This window comes from Rhinolophus hipposideros (genome assembly GCF_964194185.1).
Source record: "Rhinolophus hipposideros genome assembly, chromosome: 3".
NCBI classification, from domain to species: Eukaryota; Metazoa; Chordata; class Mammalia; order Chiroptera; family Rhinolophidae; genus Rhinolophus; species Rhinolophus hipposideros.
The window spans coordinates 99,829,704-99,837,053 of NC_138049.1; the positions used below are offsets into that span (position 1 = coordinate 99,829,704).

The following is a 7,350-nucleotide window of genomic DNA, read 5'->3' on the forward strand; positions in this document are numbered from 1 at the left end:
CCAAGGCTCTTTTGGTCTTTTGCCTGCTTTTCAGTTCTGACTGATTAGGGAAAGTGATGAGAGAGCAGGAGGGGAGAGAAGTCAGTGTATTTGTCCCCTTTCCCTGCAGGCCTTGGTTTGGACAGTGGCTATATTTCTTAGCTCAGGGCACAGTGCCTGTCCTGGCTGCCCCTTTCCCAGGCTCGCAGCACTGGCTGAGCTCTAGCAAGAGCCCTCCTGGCCTCTTCAGGCTTAGGGGTGGTAATGACCCCCCAGTGTTGCTAGTCCTCTGGAGTCACACCATCGCTTGGACCTGCCCACACTCTGTGTCTGGCCCCTTCATTACATTCTCTGCAGTGAGCCCTTAGAAAGCGCCATCTGCTCCCTGCAAGGACCCAATTGATCCAAGCATCCAGTTCATCCATCTTCCACCCTCTCCCTGAACCACACTGCAGCCCGGCTGGGGGATGGAGGCACAAAGTGCTGAAATTAAAGGCGTGGCGGAGTCAACCCAGCCACCGGGTCCTGGAGAGGTTCCGGCTCTTGCTCTGGGGAACACCAAGGGGGGAGACTCCGGCCAGATGCCAGGCAGACCCCTCACCCTTTCCTGCTCCTGCCTCTGCTTGGCTGGGGACAGCAGCATGAAGGAAGGGGGAAGCTTCCCCTAAACCATTTTCTGGGCCCTGCAGAGAAGTCGGGGACAAAAGAACAGACCCTGTCCCCAACAGGAAACTCCTTCATCAGACTGGGAGTCTGTGACAGCAGAAACCATGTCTGCCCCATCTGACAAGGTGCTCCCCGAGGGTAGGGCTGCATCTCACTCATTTGTTTTCTTATTGTCCCCAACATCTAGCTCGATCACCTGCAAACATCTCCTCAAAGTGTAGAGACACAGAAATGTGCGAAATGTGACCCCTGGCGTGTGGTGGGGAAGCAGGTGGCTCATGCTGTGTGGGTGGCCCAGAGCACGTTCCCATCCTCCCACTCACTCCTATGTGACTTTGCGCGAGTCACCTCACCTTGGGGTGACCAGCTTGTCCCAGCTTTCCTGAGACTGTCCTGAGAAAGTCCCATGTCTAAGGAAAACCCTCAGTCCCCAGAAAAGTGGAGGGTTGCCCGCACTACTTCATCTCCCTGTGCCTCAGTTTCCTCATTTGTGAAATGGAAATGATAAGAGCAGTCTCTGCCTCAGGAGACAGGCTTTTGTGTAGACAAAATGAGTTCAGGCAAAACCAGAACTTAGACGGTGTCTGACACCAGGCACTTCTATACGATTTGCCTTCTTAGTTTGAGAAGCGGAACATGGGACAGGGTTTGGCTACAAGTAGTTCATTTAGGAAGTGGCTCTAAGAAGCACCAGTAAGGAAGTTAACCAAGTGAAGGAAAGGAAACCACTGTAGAGAGTGGCAATGAGCAGGTGACTGCTGTGACAATCAGAACTTGGGAAGCTGGGGGTAGGGCGGGGCATGCCCCTCCTGAGGGGCAAGGAAGCTGGGGAATATAATCCCCAAACCCCATTTCTCACTGCTGGGGGACTGCTCCCTGAGTAGGGAGGAGCTAACACCTCTGCACGTGAGGCACAGAAGCCTGCAGAGTAGCTGGGAATGGTGAGTGCAGAGCAGGCAGGGCACTGTATGCCTTAGCCACACTCCCCATGTGTGGGACACGTGGGAGCCCAGGGGACACCCTCCCAGCTATGGGTGAAGGAGTCAAGGAAGGAGGAGATATCATCTGGGTGAGCTTTGAAGCATGAGTCAGAGTTTTCCAGGCAACAGAGGAGGCAGGACTTTGCACCTGGGGAGCTGCACAATACGTGTTTAAAGGAATCCCAAGTAAGTCGAGAGGGAGTCAAATGCTTGAGCCAGTGGGGCTATGTAGATGGTGGTGGGCCATGGGCAGTCAGAGGAGGAGGTGATGCAGTCAGACCTGTGGGTATCAGGAAAGGCTGGATCAAGGCCTGAGGAGTCGAGCTGGTCCCCAGTGGACAGGTGAGGAGGAGGGAGGGTAGACCAGGTAGAAGAACTGCGAGAGCTGAGGCAGAGAGGCAGGAATGGGTGGGGGTAAAAAGGAGCACCAAAGAAAGGGAAGGGGGAAAGGAATGGGAAGGGAAAGAAAGGAAAAAGAAAGAGAAAAAATGAAAAGGAAGGAAGAAGAGAAGAGAAGCATTGAACTTAGGAGAGGAGGAAAAGAGACGGGAAGCTCAGTCGCAGGAGGAGAGGGAGAAACCATGGGTTCCTGCATCACAGAGGTCAAAGGAAGAGAGAGACAATGAGGTAGCATCGAGTTCTCAAGTGCTGAGTGCTGCCTAGAACAGAAGTGTGAGCCATTCAGGAAGGCCAGCGCTGAACCAGCCAGGAACTGCTGTGAGCCCAAGAATATGAGCTTCAGGGAAAGAAGGCTGCGGGCCCCTGCGAGTGAGAGTGAGCTGAGGGCAAAGCACTGCCAGCAAGCCAGATGGGAGGGCAGCGGGTTCCAGCGTTCATTACCGGACCTGCACAAATATTGTTGTTTTGACTGGCAGTGGGGATTGGTTTATTTTTCCCCAGGAACCACAAGTGCGATGTGCAGGTTCATTTTAGAACATGACACCATGGGAAGAGCAACAGTGTCTGGCCTCGCCTTTCCCATTTCTCCTGGTGAGACACACACACACACACACACACACACACACTCAGTCATAAAAAATAACCACAAATGTTTAATCCACCAGCGCCAAGGGTCAGCTGGAAATATCTCACTGGTCGCAATGGTAAGAACATCCCACTTTTTTTTATAGGTAGAGCACTTTCGACAGTGCCTGGAATATAAAAAGCCCCATTGCCATAATTGTTATTATTTGGAGGCTGAATTGCTCAGCAGCCAAGAGCGTGGACATGGTAGCAACACCCTTCTGGGTTCAGAGCTCAGCTCCACTGCTTATTGGCTGGGAGACAGTGGGCAAGTTGCTTACCACCCGTCTCTGTGCCTCAGTTTCTCCATCTAAAACGGGGATGATAATATTAATAGTATTTCCCTCAAAAGATGGTGATGATTAAGTGAGTCAATGCCCATAAAGAGCTTAGACAATGAGCTGGCTCTGAGTAAAGCTCGTAGACAGGGTAGTCATCATCATTACGACATCACTCCTGCCCATGGAGGGGACCAGAAACGGCCAAACTCCCCAAAGCCTGCGCCATAGACTCCCATTCCCCCAACTCTCCCTTAAAACCAGCCATGCTTTGGACAGTAGTGCCCTGGGACTATGGGGGTGGGGGGTGGGAGAGACAGACAGAGACAGAGAGAGAATGAGTGATCCCATGCGTTCGACCAGAAATGTCAGATTCCCAAAAGGCGTGATTCCAAGATGGTGTGAATCTCCCCTTCCCACCCCAAACCACATCCAGTGGCTGAGGCCACCGCTATACTCTCTCTGCCCACCCCTGTTCGGAGTCTCCTGGGGAGACCCTGCCTGCACCAAGGAAGCTAAGTTTAGGGGTGAGGCTGGCAGGTAAACTGAAGCTTGCATCAGGGTTCGAGCTCTCTCCACAGCTGTGTTTGTCTAGGAGAGAGGAGGTGAGGGCCTGTGTGCACCATTTTCATGGAGCAGTGGCTCTGACACTCGAGTGTGCATTCTGTATTCCCTAGAATGTTTGTCCAAACACAGGTTGTTGCCACCCACCCAGACTGTGTGATTTCTAGGACAACTGGCTTTTCTAGCAAGTTCTTATGCCGAAGCTGCTGGTCCAGGAAGCACATTTGGGAAACTACTGGTTTAGGAGCTGGAGCCCAGACAGACCTTGATCTGAATCCCAGTTCGACTCCTAGGAGCTCTGTGACCTAGATCGGGTCACTGAACCTCTTGGGCTTCAGTCTTCATACTCGGGATGGCTGTGAGGATTCCATGAGAACATGCAGGTAACGTGGCCAGCACAGGGCCTCCAAAGACAGACCCTGACGCTGCTTCCTCTTCTGGCTATACCCCTCACACACTCCAGTGTGAAATCTGACCCCAAAGGGTCTCTTTGTGAGGACAAACCTCCATGTTTTTAAATCCAGGTGTCTTAGTCAGCTTGAGCAGCTATGACAAAATACCATCCACGGAGTGGCTTGTAAACAACAGAAACTTATTCCTCACAGTTCTGGAGGCTGGGACGTCTGAGATCAAGGTGCTGTTGTCTGGTGAGTGTCCACTTCCTGGTTCATAGATAGCCATCTTCTCACTGTCCTCAGATGGTGGAAGGAGCGAGGGAGCTTTCTTGGGCCTCTATTACAAGGGCACAATTCCCTTTCATGCGGGCTCTACCCTCATGTTCTAGGCGCCTCCCAAAGCCCTTACCTCCTAGTACCATCACCTTGGGGAGTTGTTTTTCAACATAGGAATTTTGAAGGGACACAGACATTCAGATCACAGCACCAGCTACTCTTTCCAGCCTTATCTTACTCGCCCCTCTCAGGAGCTTGGCATCTGGGTGGCTGCACTCTCCTGGATTTCTTCCTGCCCACCTGGCCGCACCCTTCAAGTATAGCAGGATAGTCTGTGTTTATTGTTTCCTCCTTTCCTTTTATCCTTCCTTCTTTCTTCCTCCCTTCTTCCTTTTCTTCCTTCCTTCCCATCTCACTTTGTTCTTTCCTTCTTTCCTTCCTTTATGAAATGGCGGACAGTTGACCGTCTTTCTCAGGCAAAGTGTCACCCAAATTTATGACAACTGGTCATCATTGTTCTGAGCTTAGAGAGGGGGTAGACAAGTTGCGTAAATCGTTGGAGGTGTTCAGGGAGAGGAGTGCACTGCTCCAGTCTACATTAGGGACCTGTGGCCATGAGACTTGTGACACGAAAAGGCTCCAGTTCTCTCAGCCCATGCTTCATGCTAGGAGTTAGCCCTCTGGGATGGATTACACCCCTGAAGAGTCTTGTCTTTTGCAGATAAGGGTGTTCCAGAGAAAGATATTGGAGCTCTTGTAACAGGGATGGTGGAGAACAGAGACTTTAACTGGAGTCATTTCTGTAAATATTGGTTTTCCCCAAGTTTCATCCTTACGCCACTTTCTTTTCTCATTTTCCCCCTAGGCCACCAAGTGCCTGCCAAGATTTTGAGAACCAACTACAGCTTGACCTATCTCAAATGTTCCTCTCTAATCCTTATTTCTTTCTCCTTTGAGCTCCTGAAGCTAAATACTCGGGATCATCGTCTTTAGTCATCCCATGGTTCAAGATGGCCTCTTGAGCTCCAGCCATGCTGTCTACACTCAGTTGGAGGGAAGAAGGGGGGAAGAAATGCGCCACACTCCTCACCCCTTTTAAAGAAATTTTTTAAAGAGCTGGGCAACACATTTGCACTGGCCAGGAATTAGTCACATGACCACATTTCACGCCAGGGGTTGCTGGGAAATGTGATCTTTTAGCTAGATGACAAAGTGCCCAGGCCCCACTGGTCTCGCCTCTGCTTACCTCTATAGCCTTGGCTTCTCCGTCACTGTCATAATCTGCCTTCCTCTGTCCACAACAGTCATATTGACCTCCTTTCAGTTCTTCAGACAAGCCTGGTTCTCTGGCACCTTGAGGCTTTTGTATAAACCGTTTCCTCTGCTAGCACACCATGCAGGCTCTCCCCTCACTCCACCCCACACCCTCACCTCCTTCTCACCCATCAGTGCTCAGCTCAAATGCCATCTCCTCAGAGGCCTCACTGAAGGAAAGCAAGACCCTCAGAGAATGCCCTCACATCTCCCAGAAACCTTCTTTCATGGCACTTACCATGCAAGTTTGTAATTATTGTTGATGTAAGAATGTCCAGACCTGTAAAAGAATTATTATAAGAATTTATACTTATTTAATTATACTTGAGCCAAACTGATATCATGCCTTCAGGAAGCAAGATCCCCAATGCTCCAGAGAATGACCACTTTGCAGTTCTTTTTTCATACATTTGGACCAAAATTGTGTGCTCCCTTGAGGGTAGTTATGTCTCTGAGGGGTCTGGAAAAGAGGATTACTTCCAGCATTTCAAAGGTGACTTGACCTAAATGTACAAGAACAATGGACAGGGCTGGTTTAAGGCAAAGAGACCTTTTACTACAGAAGTTATAGGCCTGGGATGTGACTACCCACCATGACCTGCCCAGTTAGGAATTTATGATCAGGTCACCCTGTGAGGCTACTTTCAGTTACTGAAATTGTCAGATTTATTACCTAGCCTTTTTTGGGCTCACATTGTGTATTTTGGGGGGTGTTTACTTCAATTCAATTGAATTCAACTCAACGAATATTTATGGAGCGCCTGCTCTGTGTCAGATACTCTTGCACAGCACCTCCTCCTGGTCCTGGGCCACCAGCCCACAAGGTCTCTCTACATCTGCCATCTGCCTGTGAGGGGCCAGGACCAGCCCAGCCAGTAGACTCAGGAGCAGATCATAACGAGGAGGGTGAAGACTGTCCCAATCTATCCCAGTCAGGGTATGACTGGCCTGGTGGGGGTCAGGACCAATGGGTGGGTAGGCGGAGTGTGGGTTGGGCACCTGGAGGCTGAGTTCTGAATCAGCTCTGCCACCCTCTGGACACGAGGCTTTGGGCCAGTCACTGCCCATCTCTGGACTTCAGTGTCCTCATTTATGAAAAGAGTAAGTCTCTCAGCCTGACTTTGCATGAATATTCTCTGAATAAATGATCAAGATCTTTATGAAAAAAAACATGATGGGCTTTAGGTTTCATTCATTCACCATTCATTCATTGATTCATTGACACATGTTTATGGAGTGTCTCCTCTGTAACAGGATGGTCCTGGGGCTAATGAGTCAAGGGGGACCCAGACAATGACAGACATGGGGTCAAGGACACAAACATATCAACAGGTAATTCCAGTTCATTGTGGAAGGAGGGGTTTCTGCACACAGTCTTGTATCAGCAAGAAATACAATGTGCTTTCTGTCTTTATAACTCAATGTCTATTTTAAGTGCCTCCTTGAATGGGGTGAAAGGAGAAGGTATTCATTATCTATTGCTCCCAACTTTTCTTCTTCCAGCACCTCCTTTCTATCGCTCCTCCTTGCTCCTAGCTCAGGGAAAGTGTTTTTCAAGTCAAGGAAGGGATGTGGGCTGGGGAGTCTAGTAACTAATGTGTGTGACAAAATACTCCAAAATTTAGTGCTTTATTAGACCACATTTATTTGGCTCCAAAGCTACAATTCAGGCAGGGCTGGTGGGGACAACTCTGCTCCCGACACCAGCTGGGGGCTTGAAGTGTGGGTGAATCATCTACAAAATCACTCACTCGTGTCTGGTATTTGAGGTGAGCTGTATGCTGAGACCTACCACACGAAGAGCTGGCCTTGGCTTTCTCACAGCATGCTGGCTGCTTGTCAAGGGTGAGTGAGCAGTGAAAGAAGAGAGAAGCT

At 50.0% G+C, this 7,350-nt stretch overlaps 1 long non-coding RNA gene across 2 annotated transcripts; it reads left to right on the forward strand.

Moving 5' to 3' along the window:
* Positions 1–2,692: 2,692 nt before the first annotated feature.
* Positions 2,693–6,637, forward strand: LOC308495913. Of its 2 annotated transcripts, none has more exons than XR_013993075.1 (3): positions 2,693–3,873; positions 4,015–4,137; positions 5,119–6,637. It is a non-coding gene; the product is annotated as an uncharacterized lncRNA (long non-coding RNA). The 2 variants fall into 2 exon arrangements; XR_013993076.1 differs by having other exon boundaries at positions 3,623–3,873; positions 5,027–6,637.
* The last annotated feature ends 713 nt before the right edge of the window (positions 6,638–7,350 follow it).